The sequence below is a fragment of the Ornithorhynchus anatinus genome, chromosome 16 (assembly GCF_004115215.2).
Source record: "Ornithorhynchus anatinus isolate Pmale09 chromosome 16, mOrnAna1.pri.v4, whole genome shotgun sequence".
Classification (NCBI taxonomy): domain Eukaryota; kingdom Metazoa; phylum Chordata; class Mammalia; order Monotremata; family Ornithorhynchidae; genus Ornithorhynchus; species Ornithorhynchus anatinus.
Genome location: NC_041743.1, coordinates 30,097,167 through 30,117,656, shown reverse-complemented (window position 1 = coordinate 30,117,656; position 20,490 = coordinate 30,097,167).

Here is a 20,490-nt window from a genome sequence, read left to right as displayed (position 1 = left end):
AGGAGATGCTTGTCAAAGACTGTCTTTCCAGACTCAGTGGCCCACACGGTACAGGAAGAGTGATTCTCCGCCAGATGTGTTTTTTTGGAATAAGAAGGAAAGCTATAGTTTACAATGCAAAGAAAGGAATCTACCTGGATCAGGCAGAAAGGAACATGAGAAGAGGAAGAGGAGCAAGGTAGAAAGGAAAGATCTTGTTTTGAAGTCAGGATCCCAAGTCACATCTACTACCAGAGAAGCAGCGTGGCGCAGTGGAAAGAGCACGGGCTTTGGAGTCAGGGCTCGTGAGTTCGAATCCCAGCTCTGCCACTTGTCAGCTGTGTGACTGTGGGCAAGTCACTTCACTTCTCTGTGCCTCAGTTCCCTCATCTGTAAAATGGGGATTAAGACTGTGAGCCCCACGTGGGACAACCTGCTTCCCCTGTGTCTACCCCAGCGCTTAGAACAGTGCTCGGCACATAGTAAGCGCTTAACAACTACCAGGTTTGCAGGTCAGAGAATGATTTTAACACCTATTCAGTGCTAATTTTGAAACATGAGACCAGGAGCACTTCAGGATAGGTAAGTAGCATTCTTTTCCATCAGGAGAAAGACAGCAACCTTCAACAGAATAACTCCCTGAAACCCAGCCAAGCCATATCTGTTGCCTTACTCTTTGCTATATAGCTGTTTAACCATCTAAACTATTGATTATTCCTTCAGAGAAATTATTTGGTTCCCGGTATGGCTCCTTTACTTATTGGTCAAAGAACCTAGGCTCTGAGCAAGAACATGTAAGATGTTCCCCAATTGCAAAGAGGAATGGGGTAATGACCTCCAGAAAAATTAAAAAAAAAATAGGTCAAGGCAGGCTGGTGGAGGGAACGAGGGTGTGTGGGGTGAAAGAGAGAGACACATACAGACAAGAATTTTAAAAAGATGGAGAAAATTGAGAGTGGAAGAGAAAAACCAAGAAAGAGATAAGGAGAAAGAAAAAAGAGAGAGAATGTGAGGGGGGAGAATCACAGAGGAGGTAAAGGGAGAAAGAAAATGAAAGAGAGAGGGGATATCAAACAGGCAGATAGGATACAGAAATGGAGAGAAAGGGAGGGAGAGAGAAAAAGAACAAGAAGGAGAGGGAGAGATAAATAATTAATAATTATGATCTTTATTAAGTACTTACTGTGTGTCAAGCATTTTTCTAAGCACTGGAGTACATACTAGGCAATCAGGTCAGACACAATCCCTGCCCCACAAGGAGTTCAAGTCTAAATAGGAGGGAGAACAGCTATGGAATCTCCATTTCACAGATGAGGTAACTGAGGCTCAGAGAAATTAAGTGACTTGCCCAAGACCTCACAGCAGACAAGGGGTGGAGTCAGGATTAAAGCCCAGGTCCTTTGACCCCCAGGCCCATGATTGCTCAGTAAAGACCCCAAAGGGTTTGGTAAAGGTTAGGTGGTATTTTTTTTAAGGAAAATTATGGGATTTGTCCTTTTCTGTCTTTGTATTGAGTTTAAAACAAACTTTGAGCATGAAATGACACTGGAAAAAAGTAAAAGGGACAACAACTACAGTAGATAGGTTTCGTAAAGGCCAAAGCTTTGTAAGTTCATGTGACTTGTCAGAAGGCTCTGTTGACTAAACATTTAATCTCCTAAAGGTACTAAATGAAGGATTTCTACCAGAGTCTCATTCACTATTTTGTAACCATTCTGTCAGAATGATTTGCACAGAGGTGCCCACAGACAATAAAGGCAGGTCCGAAGTCGGAGACAAATAGCAGGAGGAGGGTGCAGAACTAGGAGGTTGTTGTTATATTTCTTCTATCCAACAGAACAAATCAAGAAATGGTTTCTCTGGGAAGGAAGGCCAGAGGAACAATAATGGTATATGTCAGGGCAAAATGCCCATTGTATTGACATTGTGCGGAATCCAGAATTGAAGAAGGCAGATAGAAGTGCAAAACTTTTTCGACAGCTTTGGTAAAGAACAGATAAACATCGGGCAACATGCCTAAAGTTGGAAAAGATAGAGTTACTGACTTTTAACCAAAGTCCCAGGAGACTGTGATTCTTTCTAATTTGTCTATTCTCTGATAAGTGAATCCTGGGGAGAAAACAGAATATTTTTCTTAGATGAAGAGTTCATAAAGTTGGATCTACTTCACTACTTACAAAAAAGTTTGATTTTATTTGCTACAAAGGTGAACTAGTTAATTCATCATAACTCAGAAATTCCTTTTTTTCTGTAAGAGAAGCTATTTGTAACATTATGGGTGGGATTTGGGTCTAGTCTTACTGAAAAGTTTCACAAATAGGCATTAGAGTTTGATGAGTTTTTCTTTAGACAGAAGTTGCTTGTTAAGACCATGAGAAAGTGAAAATTCATTGCCACCATTGGGTTTCTTCAGGTTGGCAGGTCTTCAGAGTTGACTTTCCTTCTCTGTAAGGAAAGAGTTTTGTTTGTGACAAGACAATTATTCCAAAAAGCCACAGATCCTTTGGGAGAGGAGAAGCGTGCATTAAAGATAAGGTCCTTTGAGATCTCAGAATAATATTATTTTGCTTGGGAGACAGCAGGCAGTAGAGACACTTATTTTTCCCAGTGGAATGTGAGCCCACAAACAAAGGCCTCCCTGCTTGCCCGCCAGTTTAAAAGAACGATTTTTTGCGGATTTTTAATGACTGTGTTTTTTTGTTGTTGTTGTTTTGTATTGGTATTTAAGTGCTTATTATGTGCCAGACAGTCTACTAAGCCCTGAGGTTGATACAAGATAATAAATTTGGACTCAGTCCAGTCCTACATGGAGCTCACAGTCTTAATCTGCATTTTATAGTTGAGATAACTAAAGCACAGTTAAGTCACTTTTTTTAATAGTGTTTGTTAAGCGCTTACTATGTGCCAAGCACTGTTCTAGCACTGGAGTAGATACAAGGTAATCAAGTTGTCCCACGTGGGGCTCATGGTCTTAATCCTATTTTACAGATGAGGTAACTGAGGCACAGAGAAGGTAGGTGGCTTTCCCAAGGTCACACAGCAGACAAGTGACAGAACCGAGATTAAAACCCATGTCCTCTGAATCCCAGGTCCGTGCTCTTTCCAATAAGTCACGCTGCTTCTTAACAGTTGCTAGTCTTTTATTAGCTGACTGATCATTATGCCTCCTTGGTCCAGCTGCAGTCTCTCAGCATTGACCAGCGGCCTCTTGGCCACTGGCTCTTCCCGTAGATGAGTACCAAAGTTGGATTTTCTTTCTCCTCGTGGCTCACTTGGAGGTTGGAACATTATTAGGAAGACTAGTAGAATAGTGACTGGCCTTACATACTCAGGACAAAACAAGTGCTTGGAGGAAATGAACAGCAATCACACCATCCTCTGAACCAATAACAGCCACACATGCAAAGATCCAGACTGCTTCAGGAAGGAAGGTGTGTGGAATGAGGGGAGCCTTGCTGCCCGAGGTCTGTGAACACCACGTGTCCTGTCCTGCAGGCTCTCAGCCCAGGAAATCCACAGATTAATGGCACATACCACAGGGCAGCAATTAGCCTGGACCAGGGATACAGGGGGGAGCCTCTTTGTTGTTTCTTCCCTAGTTCTTTTTCTCACGCCTTATTATTCTTGGCCTGTCTTTCCGCACCACAAATTCCCAGTAAGTCCCTACCTGTTTCGTAAACATCGTTCATCCCTATTCACACAAATATACAAATATTTTCAGGCCTATCCTATGCACTTGGGTGTCTAGGAACGGCTGGAACTAGACAGATATAGGGGGGAGATCAACAATACTCAAGTATAAACTCTCCAACTCCTCTACTGAGAGGTAGATCTCTATTCTAATTACTGGTATTGGTGGGGAAGCAGTAACAACAGCCAAACTTCAGTACTTGCCTGGAAGAACTTTAAACTCCACGTTCTTACCCTAATGGGCAGCTAAGAACAGTGAAAACCTAACGTATAGATCAAAGCCAAACTTGTGTATAGGTCATTTTGCTTAAAAGGTGAATTCAGGTTTTGACATTCCCTTTTAGAGTCAGAATTAAGGAGGGTGTCCCTGAGGAGCAAGAAAGTGCTTATGGTATTTGAGGTCCGGATCTTCCTTTCCAATTTACATTTCCACCTCACCCTTCCTCTTCTTGCCCCCAAAGAAGCTTCTACTAACAGGAGCTGGGTTGGAGAGAGGGTGTATATCCTTTACTAGGCAAAGATTGAGAATCCTGTGTGAAGTCACATACTGATTAATTTCTTTTTCTCCAGTTTTTCTTCACACCCATCCCCAGCCCTCCATTCATTCATTCATCCTGTTAAATAAATTTCTCCCTCTACTGCATCACATGTGCCCTTCAGTCCTATATATTTTTGTATTATATGTATTCATGTAATGTTATATGTATTATATGTATTCATATAATGTTATATGTATTCACCTCACCTCCTCCCCTGCACAGCACTTTTGTCCATATCTTTAAATTCTGTTTCTGCCCCCTATCTGTAATTAATTTAGTGGGGGTTTTTTCCCCAGGTAGATTGAAAGCTCAAGTCCATTGAGGTTGTCTCAAAATATTTGGATAATGGCACTCAAGCCTCGGGGCGGGGGGAGAGGAGGTTAACCAATAGGAAGGGACTGACTGGGAATTTTGTCATGCAAGAATGCAGACAAAGAATAGCAGAGCTCAAGAAAAAGACCAGGGGAGACATATCAAAACATGAAAGAAGGGCCTCAAAAATGATTGAAGCTTCTATGGTTGACTGCAATGTCACCAGTAACAGTTCTAGCAGCTTCTCGTCGAGCTTTGAAGAATTCTGGGTCAGACTCGTGCAGTGTTTGAGTAAATTTCCTTTCTTGACACATATTCCCCATTTGATTTGAACAGGCAGTTGATGTTTGAAATAACCGGAAAATAATATTTTTCCCCTCTTCTTCAAAGACAGTATGAAACAGAAGGGAGCAGAAGGCAGGCTCCATCAGATATTGGTTTTTTCTGTTTATTATCATCTGAAGTCACTGCTGCGAAGGGATTAACTTCTGTAAGGTGAAAGATTTTTCTGAGGACATTTGAAAATGATATTACAGTCAAATTCCCTCTCTGAATGTTATGGGACTAATGGGACAGAAAGTCACATCTTTCACATCTTCCAAATAGTTTGTCTTTCACAAAGATGCACTTGGCATTTCAAACTTCCTCCTCTCAGAATGTCCCAGCTCCAGGACAGGAGTAGAACCCACTTCTATTTAACATTCCAGAGCAAGCAAGCAGATTGTGGGAGAAGAGGAACTCACAGTTTGGAAACAGGAAGAGAGAGCTTTGATTTGAAAGTTCTATGTCCCTAAATGTAGTTGAGACCCTTCAAAAAAAGCTAGAGAGAAAAAAAAATTAAGGATAAGAGACCTGCAGATCTCTAAGCATCTTAAAAAGAACTTCCTAAAAAACCACTGTCTGGTCTAGGCAAAATGGAGTCATAGCAAGGCAGAAGACAATCAGTGGAATAAAAGTATTTACTGAGTATTTGTAGAGTTTACAGATACTGAACTAGGCCCTTGGGAGGATACAACAGATTAGTAGAGGAGACCATTGCACTCAAAGATTTACAGTCTAATTTGGGGAGACAGAAATTAAATGACAGAAAGAAGAGTGAAAAGGAGATATATACATGAGTTAATGTTAGTAATACGATAGTAACAGCATATGGAAAATATATACATAGACTGTAAACTCACTGTGGGCAGGGAACTTGTCTACCAACTCTGTTAAAATACTCTACCAAGGACCTAATGCAATGTTCTGTGCATAGGAAGAGCTCAATAAACATACTTGATTGTTATATAAAAGTACAACTGGGAATGTGGATATTTAACTGCTTAAGTGGTGTTGAAATGTTGAAGAGGCAGTTTTGGATCTATAATCAGGGAGATAAGAAATTATCAGGGAAGCCATCTGGAGGAGATGTGATTTCAGAAGGGTTTTGAAGTTGGAGAGAGCTTTGGCTTGGCAAATTTGATAAAGGAGAAAGTTATAAGCAGGGGACAGGGAAAGAGCAAGAGGCCTGTTAAGGGAGAGACAAGAATGAAGTATAGTGAATAGCTTGTTAATCATAATAATAAGCAGTAATTGTGGCATTTGTTCAATGCTTACTATGCTAAGCGCTGGGGTAGATACAAGGTATTCAGGAGGTGGACTCTAGTCCCAGCTCTGCCACTTGTCTGCTGTGTGACCTCAGACAAGTCACTTCACTTCTCTGTTCCTAATTACCTCATCTGTAAATTGGGGATTAAGACTATGAGCCCTATGCAAGACAGAGATCGTGTCCAACTTAACCTCCTGGTATCTACTCTGGTGCTTACTACAGCACCTGGCACACAGTAAGCACTTAACAAATACCATTAACAACAACAACAAAAAAAGAAACAGCCCCTCTCCCAACCATCATTCACATTCCAAGGAGAGAGAGAGGAGAACGAGTATTGAATCCCCATTTTACAGATGAGGAAACTGGGGAACAGAGAAGCTAAGTTACTTGCCCAGGGAGTTTCCAGAAAGGTCAGTTTTATGTCAGCTGAGTAGTAGCTGGTCAGGCACAGTCAACTATGGCTTCCTGCTTGCATCGCATTGCCCACTGCCACTGCCCACTCCTGTTTCTGGCCAGATTCCAGGGGAGAAGGAAACAGCAGCAAGAAGAAGATGGAAGAGTAGGAGATAAACCATATATGTCTCCCCTTTCTAAAGTCTCTCCATTCCCTTTCCACATTTCCTCCTTTTGCTTTTCCCTTTTCTCATTCTCTTCTTTTTTTTTCCTCTTACCCTCCATAGGTCTCATTCTTTTTAGACCCCACTGTATCTGCAAATTCTGCTCACCTGAAGGACAAGGCACCCAACCAGAAGTATCCTGACCTTTCTTGCAAGAGCATGAAAAGTCAACCTGTGAGTGGTTAAGAGAACTTCATAAGGCCCAAAAAAAGACTTTCCAGGACTTCATCTCCAATTGCAAATGTTTTTCCTTAGAAGCCACAGGGACTCGCCTCCTGAAATGCAAAGGATCGTCCATGCCCCCATCCAGCTTTTCATCCCGGGCAATAAAGTTACTATCCCCAATCCAGTCTATTCCAACTCAAAAAATGGAACCAAAACTGTCAATAGTATTTTCTAAGCTCTTACTCTGAGTTGAGCACTGAACTAAACACTGGGAAGAGTGCAGAAGAGTTAATAGAATCCTTACAGTCCAGGAATTTACAGTCTAGAGGGAGAGATAGACACTAAATTACAGATGGGACCTGGGTTCTAATCCCAGGCCTGTGCTCTGTCCACAGTAATAAAAATAAAAAATAATAAACAACAACATAAAAAAATCAGCTGGATCCTATAGTAAGGGGCCTCGCTGCTTCTCTTACTATAGGATCCAGCTGATTTTTTTTTTCAAACCCAGAAACAAGATGCTGCAGCAAAGGCCAACACACGGTAAAGAAAAAGCCTTTTTTAACTGTCGGAGACTCCCCAAATCTTCCTCGCACTTAGTCTTTTTCAAAGGAAAAAAAAAAAATCCAGCCACAAACTCCATTAAAGGTCAGTTATTGAAACACAGCAGTAGTGTTCTGCGCTCATTGTTGCCTTTTGTCAACTTTATCAGATAAATGCTCAAAAGTTCATCGTGTCCCCTGAATCATACCAACCCCTTGAGTTCACAAAAGCAGATTGGGAAACTCAAACTTGAGAGAAAAAATAGCCCTTTTCTTTTGGCAAAATGCTTCCTGGCACCAAATTGCCCACCAAGTCAAATCTTATTTTACTAGAAAGGACAATTTGAGTATGGGAAATTTAACTAAAGGTGTGGTTTGTGGATAATCTCAGTTCATATATTACATTTCCTTATTGTTTGACTTGTTTTCTTCCTTCGACTCTGATTTATATCATTCATGTCTTCCAGGCCTCTCTGGTAGGCCTCCTGTCTTAGGCAATCCTTTAAATGTAAGAGGGGGTCATGACATTCTAGAACCACTCTTATCCAGGAATAAAACTCTGATTACTTTTAGTCTTAAAATGGCTTGATATGTTATTAATTAAGGTTACACAGTATCTGGGTCCCATACAGTGAAAACATGAACATTGCCATTGAGAATATTTCTTAACCCAACAAGTTTCCCATTATGAAATAAAAGTCTCAAACAAAATTGGTGAAATAAAATTAATCCCTAATATTCGGCCCTTAATAGAAAAGTGTTCAGTTAAAAGGTGATGGAAGAAGAAAAACTCAGCAAAGGAGACTGAAAAGGGGAGGTGTGAGAGGGAAGGAAAGGAACCTCTAGACTGTAAGGTCCTGGTCCTCCAGCTGTTTAGCTCCTTGTGGACAGGGAACGTGTCTACCAACTCTGTTTCACTGTACTTTCCCAGACACTTAATATAGTGCTATACACACAATCAGTGCTCAGTAAATACGACTGAGTGATGACCTGGAAAAGCCCTGTGATAGTAAGACCAAGGCTTGAGAGGATTGTCTTCAAAAGAGCATTTAAGCCTGTTGAGGGCAGAGGCAGGAGTTGGGCAGACAGGATCAAACCTAGACTCCCTCATTTTCCCTAAAAATGTGCCTTTCAAATCCCTCAAAATCCACCCAATATTTTCTACCCTGGGAATCCCTCCCGAGACACTTGTCCCCAAAAGGAATTCACTCAACTGCATCCAACTAGCTCTCTGGAGAACAACAGGCAATCTAATAAGCTTAGCATCCATTAGGTCAACTCAAAAGAGTTTGGTGAACTGATCAGTTAGAAAGGGCTCAATGGGTAATAGCATGGGGAATCAGAAAATCCATAGAAAAGCAGAGAAGCAGCATGCCTCACTGGAAAGAGCACTGGCTGGGGAGTCAGAGGTCATGGGTTCAAATCCCTGCTCTGCCACTTGTCAGCTGTGTGACTTTGGGCAAGTCACTTAACTTCTCTGTGCCTCGGTTACCTCATCTGTAAAATAGGCATTAAGACTGTGAACCCCACGTGGGGCAACCTGATCACCTTGTATCCTCCCCAGCGCTTAGAACAGTGCTTTGCACATAGTAAGCACTTAACAAATGCCATGATTATTATTATTAGAAAGTAAAATGCTGATCCACTGAGGCCCTGGTTATAGCCAACAGCTTTGGATTGAACCAAATCTCTGTGATTCCTGGGCTAAGAAGCACATCATCTTTATCAGTGGTATTTATTGAGCACCTCTGTGCAGAGCACTCTGCTAAGTGCTGGGGAAAGTACAATACAACAGAGTTAGCAGACACATGCCTTACCCACAATGAGTTTACATACTAGAGGACAGCCAGAGACGTTGTGTTTAAGCCAGGAAGAACTGACCCACAGTAGCCTCCTGGCTCTACTCCTGGGTGTGGAATCCAGAGAGATGTTTGGTGATAACAATAGCCACAGAGAGCTGTGTGTGTGTCCAATATTTTAAATCAGAGTTTCTGCAGTCCAGAGATTCAGAGTTAAAGTGGGGAGCCAGGGTTCTAACTTTTAATTTTCATGTCTGTTTATTGTTGTTGGTCAATCCTATTTATTTAGTACTTACTGTGTGCAGAGTGCTGAACTAAGCGCTTGTTGTGTTGTACTCTCCCAAGTGTTTAGTACAGTACTGTGCACACTGTAAGCACTCAGAGTCTCAGCATCCCATCTGAGTACACATAATTTTCAATTGTATGTTCTATTATCTATTCTGGCTCCATTATTTATAAGTATTTTTATTTCTATCTTTCCCAGTGGAGTGGAAACTCCTCGTGGGTAGGGAACAAGTTTGGCACTTCTTTCTGCACTTTCCTATAGCTTAGTACAGCATATTTGTACTCAGTAAGTGCTTAAAAAAATACCATTACCAGGGGACCCGAGGATTCTCGTCTCTGCTCCCGGGGCACAGTCAGTAAGACTAAAGCAGCAGCCTGGGACAGTTGTCATGGAAACATGCAGCATGCTCTGAGGGTGAGGGGCAATGGGATCAGATGTATTCCACATTTAATCCAGTAGCTGCTGAATAATAAATGCAGGAGGGAGTGTCCGACGCATTGCAGACTGTACTCCCAATTTGCTGCCTGATTTCTGAGCTGAAGACTTGGAAATTTTTTTACAGGATATATAGTTCTGTGTAGGCTTCAGGAATCTATCTATCTATCTATCAATGGTATTTATTGAGTGCTTAAATCTTTCTGGGTCACTGCCGCTCCGATTTGGTGTTCAACTGCCCCTAGAATCCAGCCATCATCAAGTGGTGGTATGGGAAATTTGGAAAATAAACAATAGCCCTACAGAGGTCTAGATCAAGAAAAAAAAGCGTGGTTGCTTCTTAATAAAGCAAAATGTACTATAGTTGCTCTTGTACCCTTTGGGCATTTGGTATTCTCCCCACCCTCAGCTCCATAGCACTTCTGTACATATCTGTAAATTATTTACATTAAGGTCTGTTTCCTCCTCTAGGCTGTAAGCTCACTGTGGGCCAAGAACGTGTGTCTACCAACTCTATTGCACTGTATTCTCCTTAGAGCTTAGGACTGTTCCTGCACACAGTCAGCACTCAATAAATACTATTGATTAATTGATCAGTAGGTGCTGCATGGGAAAGCTGGCTTTCTCTGTTTATCTGAATGCATAACCCTTTGTCCCAGAAATATAAAGATAGAAAATAGAATAATTCTTCTGCTAATGAACTGCAAGATTCTGGGAGAAAGAAATACACTGCATGGGACTCATGAAAAAGCAGCTATTCATCCAGAAAAAGCACTGGAAATGACTTTGATTAGTATGATTCAGTGGGATAAGAAGTCTATTGTTCAGAGACAGTTAGCAGACCCAAAGTCATTCTACACGGTTACCAAACTAATCTTTACTAAATTAGTTGTATACAAAGGTTGAAAGATTCATGCAAGTCAAGATCATGACAAGCTAGAAGCCATCCACCTGATGCGCAAATCCAATGCCCCCAAACAAATCAGTAAAATTGATTAAATCTTCAATATGTTTATCATGCTCAAAGGAATTTAACAGCTGACATCCTTAAGAAAAATCAAGCTGGTATTCCAAGACAAATACATTCCTCGTTCTGTACTTCCAGTCCTAACAGTTGTGCAATGCTGGCTACGTTGGTTTCCGTCTTAGAATAAGCTCAGGGGCACTGGAGAGGACTGACTTTTTTTGCAGTTCAGAAGCGCAAGCGGCTAGGGCAGGAACCCTAAACCTAATGCTGACGATGCTTTCTTGGGGGCTTGGCACATTCATTCCCAACTGAGCCCATCTTTTTACCTCTATCCTAAAAAGAAATCCCTGCCCCCACAACTCCCTCCGGTTATCGCCCCATCTGCCTCCTACCATTCCTCTCCAAACTCCTTGAGCGAGTTGTCCACACCTGCTACTCATTCATTCATTCAATAGTATTTATTGAGCGCTTACTATGTGCAGAGCACTGTACTAAGCGCTTGGGATGAACAAGTCGGCAACAGATAGAGACAGTCCCTGCCATTTGACGGGCTTACAGTCTAATCGGGGGAGACGGACAGACAAGAACAATGGCACTAAACAGCGTCAAGGGGAAGAACATCTCGTAAAAACAATGGCAACTAAATAGAATCAAGGCGATGTACAATTCATTAACAAAATAAATAGGGTAACGAAAATATATACAGTTGAGCGGACGAGTACAGTGCTGTGGGGATGGGAAGGGAGAGGTGGAGGAGCAGAGGGAAAAGGGGAAAATGAGGCTTTAGCTGCGGAGAGGTAAAGGGGGGATGGCAGAGGGAGTAGGGGGGAAGAGGAGCTCAGTCTGGGAAGGCCTCTTGGAGGAGGTGATTTTTAAGTAAGGTTTTGAAGAGGGAAAGAGAATCAGTTTGGCGGAGGTGAGGAGGGAGGGCGTTCCAGGACCGGGGGAGGACGTGACCCAGGGGTCGACGGCGGGATAGGCGAGACCGAGGGACGGTGAGGAGGTGGGCGGCAGAGGAGCGGAGCGTGCGGGGTGGGCGGTAGAAAGAGAGAAGGGAGGAGAGGTAGGAAGGGGCAAGGTGATGGAGAGCCTTGAAGCCTAGAGTGAGGAGTTTTTGTTTGGAGCGGAGGTCGATAGGCAACCACTGGAGTTGTTTAAGAAGGGGAGTGACATGAATAATAATAATAATAATAATGTTGGTATTTGTTAAGCGCTTACTATGTGCCGAGCACTGTTCTAAGCGCTGGGGTAGACATAGGGGAATCAGGTTGTCCCATGTGGGGCTCACAGTCTTAATCCCCATTTTACAGATGAGGGAACTGAGGCACAGAGAAGTTAAGTGACTTGCCCAGAGTCACACAGCCGACAAGTGGCAGAGCTGGGATTCGAACTCATGAGCCCTGACTCCAAAGCCCGTGCTCTTTCCACTGAGCCACGCTGCTTCTCCATGCCCAGACATGCCCAGATCGTTTCTGCAGGAAGATGAGCCGGGCAGCGGAGTGAAGAATAGACCGGAGAGGGGCAAGAGAGGAGGAAGGGAGGTCAGAGAGAAGGCTGACACAGTAGTCTAGCCGGGATATAACGAGAGCCCGTAATAGTAAGGTAGCCGTTTGGGTGGAGAGGAAAGGGCGGATCTTGGCGATATTGTAGAGGTGAAACTGGCAGGTCTTGGTAATGGATAGGATGTGTGGGGTGAACGAGAGGGACGAGTCAAGGATGACACCGAGATTGCGGGCCTGCGGGACAGGAAGGATGGTCGTGCCATCCACGGTGATGGAGAAGTCTGGGAGCGGACCGGGCTTGGGAGGGAAGATGAGGAGCTCAGTCTTGCTCATGTTGAGTTTTAGGTGGCGGGCCAACATCCAGGTGGAGACGTCCCAGAGGCAGGAGGAGATGCGAGCCTGAAGGGAGGGGGAGAGGACAGGGGCGGAGATGTAGATCTGCGTGTCATCTGCGTAGAGATGGTAGTCAAAGCCGTGAGAGCGGATGAGTTCACCGAGGGAGTGAGTGTAAATGGAGAACAGAAGAGGGCCAAGAACTGACCCTTGAGGAACTCCAACAGTTAAAGGATGGGAGGGGGAGGAGGCTCCAGCGTAGGAGACCGAGAATGATCGGCCAGAGAGGTAAGAGGAGAACCAGGAAAGGACAGAGTCCGTGAAGCCAAGGTGAGATAAGGTATGGAGGAGGAGGGGATGGTCGACAGTGTCAAAGGCAGCAGAGAGGTCAAGGAGAATCAGAATGGGGTAGGAGCCATTGGATTTGGCAAGAAGGAGGTCATGGGTGACCTTAGAGAGAGCAGTCTCGGTAGAGTGGAGGGGACGGAAGCCAGATTGGAGGGGGTCTAGGAGAGAATGGGAGTTAAGGAATTCTAGGCATCGATTGTAGACGACTCGTTCTAAGATTTTGGAAAGGAAGGGTAGTAGGGAGATAGGACGATAACTGGAGGGGGAAGTGGGGTCAAGAGTGGGTTTTTTTAGGATGGGGGAGACGTGGGCATGTTTGAAGGCAGAGGGGAAGGAGCCCTTGGAGATTGAGTGGTTAAAAATAGAAGTTAAGGAAGGGAGGAGGGCAGGGGCGATGGTTTTAAGAAGGTGAGAGGGAATGGGGTCCGAGGCGCAGGTGGAGGGGGTGGCACTTGCGAGGAGGGAGGAGATCTCCTCTGAGGATACTGCAGGGAAGGATGGGAAAGTAGGGGAGGGGGTTGTTGGGGGGGAGGGGAGAGGCGGAGGGGTGACTTTGGGGAGCTCAGACCTGATCGTGTTGATTTTCGTGAGGAAATAGGTGGCCAGATCATTAAGGGTGAGAGATGGGGGAGGGGGAGGAACAGGGGGCCTAAGGAGAGAGTTAAAGGTCCGGAACAATCGGCGGGGGTGACGGGCATGGGTGTCGATGAGGGAGGAGAAGAAGCTTTGCCTGGCGGAGGAGAGGGCAGAGTTAAGGCAGGAAAGGATAAATTTGAAGTGTGTGAGGTCGGCTTGGTGCTTGGACTTTCGCCAGCAGCGCTCAGCAGCTCGAGCATAGGAGCGTAGGAGGCGGACGGAGGAGGTGATCCAGGGCTGTGGGTTAGTGGAGCGAGAGCGGTGGAGGGAAAGGGGGGCGAGAGAGTCGAGATGAGTAGAGAGGGTGGAGTTGAGAGCGGAGACCTGATCGTCGAGAGTGGGAAGAGAGGACAGGGCGGCAAGGTGAGGCGAGATGCTATTGGAAAGACGGATGGGATCGAGAGAGCGGAGGTCTCTGTGGGGCAGTAGCGAAGATTTGCAGGGGGAGGGAGTGTGAGAGATGAGGCAGGTGAGAAGGTTGTGAGAAGGGAGGAAGTGCTACCTCCACTTTCTCCTCCAGTTCTCTTCTTGACCCCCTTCAGTAGGCTTCCATCCTCTTCAATTCACAGAAACCACCCTCTCAAAGATCACAAATGTTCCCCTTGCTGATTCCAATGTCTCTATTCCATCCTAATCCTCTTTGACTTCCCAGCTGCCTTTGACACTGTTAACCACCTCCTTCTCCTGGAAACATTATAAAATCACGGCCTCACTGCCAGTGTCCTTTCCTCGTTCTCCTCCTCACTCCCTGGCTGCTCATTCTCAGCCTGTTTCAGACTCCTTCTCTGCCTCCCACCCTTGAACTGTAGGAGTCCCTCAATACAAAATACTGGTCCCCTTCTATTCTCCATCTACACCCAGTCCCTTGGAGAACTCATTCGCTCCCATGGCATCGACTACCATCTCTATGTGGATGATTCCCAAATCTATATCTCCAATCTTGATTTTTCTCCTCCTCTGCAGTCTCATATTTCCTCCTGCTCTTAGGACAGCTCTACTTAAGTGTCCTGCTGACTCCTCGAACTTAACATGTCCAAAACAACTCCTCCTCTCACACAAACCCTGTCCTCCCTGTGACTTTCTCATCACTGTAGAGAGCATCACTGTCCCACCTGTCTCACAAGTCCATAATCTTGGCATTATCCTCGCATTCATCCCACGTATTTAATGTCACCAAATCAATTCTGTTCAACCTTCACAGCATCACAAAAATCTCTCCGTTCCTCTACATCCAAACTTCTACCGCTTTAATCCAAGCACTTATCCTATCTCACCTTGGTTACTACGTTGGCTCCTTGCTGACCTCCCTGCCTCCAATCTCTCCCCACTCCAGCCCATATTTCACTCGGCTGCCCGTATCATTTTTCTAAAAACCTATTCAGTCCATGTCTCCCCCTTCCTCAAGGATCTCTAACAGTTGCCCGTACATCTTCACATCAACCCGAAACTCCTTACCATTGGCTTTAAAGCACTCAATCAGCTTGTCCACACCTACCTTACCTCACTGATTTCCTACTACGACCCAGGCCACACCTGTCGCTCCTCTAATGCCTACCTACTCACTGTACCTTGATCTTGTTTATCTTGCTGCCGACCCCTCACTCAAGTCCTGCCTCTGCCCTGGAAATCCCTCCCCCTTCATATCAGCCAGACGATTACTCTCCCTACATTCAAAGGTTTATTAAAATCACATCTCCCCCAAGAGGCCTTCTCATTTTCTCTTCTCCCACTCCCTTTTGTTGAGCCCCTTACACTTGAATTTAATACACCCTTTACGCCCTTTATTCACCCTACCCTCAGCCCAACAACACTTATGTACATATATTACAGCATTTCCTGCCTCTGAATTCAGCTAAGTCTTTTGAAAATGAAAGTCACCTGGGGCTTGGTATGACAGGTGATCTTATGCTTTACAACTAGGATCACTTAATGCCTCCTCACCTCTCCTGTCAATCAGAGCCTTTTGTGTTCTGAGCACTGAACTAAGTATTTGGAAGAGTACCCTATGAGGAGAATCAATCAGTGGTGTCTAACTGAATGCTTACTGTGTGCCTAACAGTGTACTGAGCATCTGGGAAAGTATAATATGATAGAGTTGGTAGACACAATCCCTGCCTGCAAAGAGCTTACACAGTCTATAGGGGAAGACATGGGCCCTTAAGAGCTTACACAGTCTATCAGGGAAGACATGGGCCCTTACCAAGAGAAGCTTATGATAGAAAGCAGGAATTTTCCATCTAGTGGAGGGATTTACAATTTACATCATAACCTGATCTAATCTCTCTTTCCTGTTTTGTTTAGTTTAATAACCACTACTGAGTTCAAGTGGGAAACATAATGGTGGGCTATCTCAGCTCTTTCCTGCACTCAGTTGATCCCCAAAAGCAATCTGAGACTAAAGTAAAGAGAAAATGGAGAAAGTAGCAGAAGCCACAATAGGCATGGTTTAAATATGGGGTCCAGTAATTGAAAATTAAGACTACAAACCCACTTTCACATGACCCCTTATCTATGTTTTCCTTCTGGCATGGAAGTCCCTCTCCCCTCATATCCAACAGACCACCACTCTCCCTTTTTTCAAAGCCCTACTAAAGTCACGTCTCCTCCAAGATGCCTTCCCCAGCTAAGCTCTCACTTCCTTTTCTAGTCTCTCCCTCTGCATAGGCTATGCACTTGGATGTGTAAGGACAATCAAAATTCACCTGTGAGCCTCATGTGGGGCATGGACTTTGTCCAACCAGATTATCTGGCACCTCCCCTGGGACTTAGCACAGTGCTTGGTACATAGTCAACAGTTAAATAGCATGGTTATTATTACACATGTGTTTATAGGCATTTAACTCTACTCACTCCCTTTGAGGATTGGAAGATCTAGGGCATCCTAGAAATCCCCCCCAATCCTCTTGCTGTTGGTTCTCCAGATCTGTGAAATCCACTTTATCTTTGAAAAAAAAGTCTTCTGGCAATAGTCTTGGCTGACTACAGGCACAGCTGTCCCTTCCTATTGTGATTGAAGATCTTCTAAGGCTCTACATTTGGGACTGTCCTAAGGGGCCCCAAGCACAAATCTTTCTCAATAACCTTGAGCTGAAGTGTTTCTGGCCGAGAATAGGAAATGACCTCTGAATGTGTGCTATCATTAAAGACCCAGACACACACAGACATTGCTTCCTCCCCACTCCACCCTAGCCAACAAGCAGGCACACATTCCCTCTCTCCTTCTCCCTGAGAAAGACATTACAACCTCTCACTGCCCATCACCGATCTAATATTAACCTCCAGAGAAAAATCCGGCAGGGGGGGCGGGGGAGGAATGATCTGTCTAGACAGAGAAGGGAAACTTCTCATTGTACTTTGAACTTTCTTGGAGCTGTTCAAAGGGCTCAACTTCCTTTTAGGACAAATGAAAGTGGTGTGCTGGGAAAGAAGGATAGACTGAGTTTTCAATGTTTTTTTCTTCTTGGTTCAATGCTTGCCCCGAAAGAAAGGCACTAAAAAGTTCTATGAGACTGTACTTTCGAGAAGCTGAGGAGAAGAGCTTGGTGGAAAGAGCACAAGCCTGGGAGTCAGAAGGACCTGAATTCTAATCCTCAATCCACCACTTGTTTGCTGTGTGACCTTGGGCAAGTCATTGAACTTCTCTGTGCCTCAGTTCCTCATATGAAAAATGGGGATTAAGTCTGTGAGCCCCGTGTAGGACAGGGACTGTGTCCGACCTGATTTACTTGTATCTACCCCAGAGCTTAGTCAAGTGCCTGGAGCATAGTGAACGTTTAAATACCATAAAAAAATCCATGTCATGAATATTAAAAAAAAAAAAGAGAACACTCCTGAGGAACAACGTGGCTTAGTGGAACAAATGCAATATTGGGATTCAAGATGTTTCAGTTCTAATCCCAGTCCTGTCTGCGGTGTGACTCTGGTCAAGTCACTTATGCCACTTCTCTACACCACAGTCACCTCGACTGTAAAACTGTGATTAATATACTTACTCACCCTTTCAGACTTTGATCCCCATGTGGGACAGAGACCATATCTGAAGTGATTAGGTTGTATCTACCACAGTTCTTGCCACACGGTAAGCCCCTAACAAATACGGCTGTTATTTGCTCGTTATGGGCAGGGAACGGGTCTGCTAATTCTGTTGCACTGTATTAATTGTACTAAGTTCTTGGGACAGTATAGGTGCTCAGTAAATACCATTGAATGATTGCACATCATTTTTGTTATGCTCTCACCCAGGCAGGGTTATTTCACCAGGCCTGCCCATAAAATGCTCACTTATCTCTCCTCAGGTGATTGAGAAGGAAGCATCAGCAAATCCATGGAAATAGCTCTTACTTTGTTGCCTCAGCTTACATTTGCTTCCCTGTCTTTCTCTGACAGAGAAATAATTAGAAAACTTGTTATCCCCAAATGACATTCTCAAGTCTTCCCAAACTAATGGGGTAATGTAGTAGTTGTGCGATGTTAAAAAACAAAAAAAAAAGTTCCTCACAGGAGGATGTGAAGACAAATGATGAGTGCATCTGGAAATAACCTAAACTAAATAGAATTGTTAACCGACACTTTTGTGTTGGAGGGAATATAAACTCCAGAGACCTGAAATAATTTCTGTTTGTTTGACTGCAATTTAAAATGTTCATTCAAAACCAGACATGAATGTATGATGCAAACGCCTGGACGAGAATCAGGCAAAGCCCAGAGGGATGTCGAGAAGAAGCATGGCCTACTGGATAGACCCTGGGCGTCAAGATGACCTGGGTTCTAATCCCAACTCTGCCACAGTCTGCTTTATGACCTTGGGAAGGTCATTTCACTTCTATGAGCCGCATCTTTTTTTTACCTCATCTTTAAAATGGGGATTTAGACTCTGCGCTCCATGTGGGACATGGACTGTATCCAATCTGATAAGCTTACATCTACTCCAGCACTTAATACATAGCATGTCACATAGTAAGCACTTAACAAATACCACACACACAAAAAAAACTAACCGATACCCAACCAGAGGTTAGCATAGAGGGAAAAAAAATGTTATTGGAGCCATGGACATATACAGTGCAGTTTCAAGGTAGGTTTCTATCCTGACCCTTTCCCTAGCTATGAGTTATCTTTGGGGCAAGCCTATGCTTTCTCCTATCTCCATCTGAGTCTACACTAGCAAGTGATCAAGATCATTCAGGGTCCAAAATTATATCATTAGCCAGATATGTTGCATAAGACTGTTTTTGTTTTAAACAATATGTCTGAAAAATAGAATAGAAAGTGCATTTTGAGGGTTGAAATATTAGTTGTGGTATTTATTAAGTGCCTACTATATACTGAGAGGTGCAGAATTCTGCCTTACAGGGGACTCACATTGTAAGAGGTAGGGAGACAGCTTTCTTGTCTTTATTATTCCCATTTTACGTATGAGAACATTGAGATATAGAGAGAGTAGGTCACTTGCTCAGCACTGTGCAGCAAAACAGTGAGAGAACAGGCACTAGAATCAAAGTCTTCTGACTCTCAGTGTCATGCTCTTTCCACTAGGCAGACTACTTTTCTGGCTAATATGTTTAAGTAGAGCCAGTCTTAAGAAAATGGATCACAAACCACTTGGTCATTTTATCTTGTTTCCAATTAGGCAGTAATTTCCTTGGAGGTAGGACCCATATTAGACCAACTAAATCCACATGGGGACTTAGCTAATGTTCAAGCTTTCAAAATTTCAAAATTTAGTTCAAAATTTAATATCCATCATTGGACCTGAAATGCCAAAATCAAATTGGACCATACAATAGAAGGTCTCTAAGTACAATAACAAAGTATAGGAATAACATGAGATGTATGTGATGCACTTACTGGTGGTTTAGTAAAATCATTTCCCCCTTAGGCCTGCACCAAACCCAAGAATTCATCCACAAAGGCTGTTCGACTGCATTTATTATATAGCTTTCTAGGAATGAGTAAGTTATTTCTTCTGTTCTTTTAATTTCAGCTGCAGGTGAAATTTGTTTTTTTTAATATAGTCCTGGAACTAGTAAACAGATAAAATCTTCTTCCTCTCTTTCCAACTGCAGTGGCCTCAGGAGAGCAGTTTACAGTTTACAAGAACAAGAATATCCAAATATACTTAAATCCAAGGCTTTCATGTCATACTCTTCATGTCAATGAAAGGAGAAACTGACCTGTTAGAAATATAATTTTCTCAACCACATTCTCTCTCAAGGGCAGAACAAGCAGTACTGCCAGCAGCCATCAACTTGTCTCTTTTGCCTCTCCTTTCCTGTTCTACTCCTTTCTCTCTTGACTCTTCCACAAGGCTTTCACTTTTTCCATCTTCTAGGCTACTCATAAGATAGTTTGTCTCTCCAACTTTAGTCTGTTTGCTGCCTTTCCTCCAGCTCAGCATAAACTCTCAAGATTCCCAAGAGACAGTCACGGATTGTGCAGTTCTACCTCAAGCTGGATTTGAAAGATCCTCATATATTTTGTGGACGAATCATCCAGAAAGCAAAGATTTGGGATCTGGATTTGTCAATGCAGGTTGCTTCAGGTAACCTGTGATTTCATCCACTTTGAAGTTAATTAGTATTCACTGAGCAAAATTTAATAGTAGCAGCACTTTGAGAAATTTGAGAAGCAGCGTGGCTCACTGGAAAGAGCACGGGCTTTGGAGTCAGAGGTCATGGGTTCAAACCCCGGCTCTGCCACTTGCCAGCTGTGTGACTTTGGGCAAGTCACTTAACTTCTCGGTGCCTCAG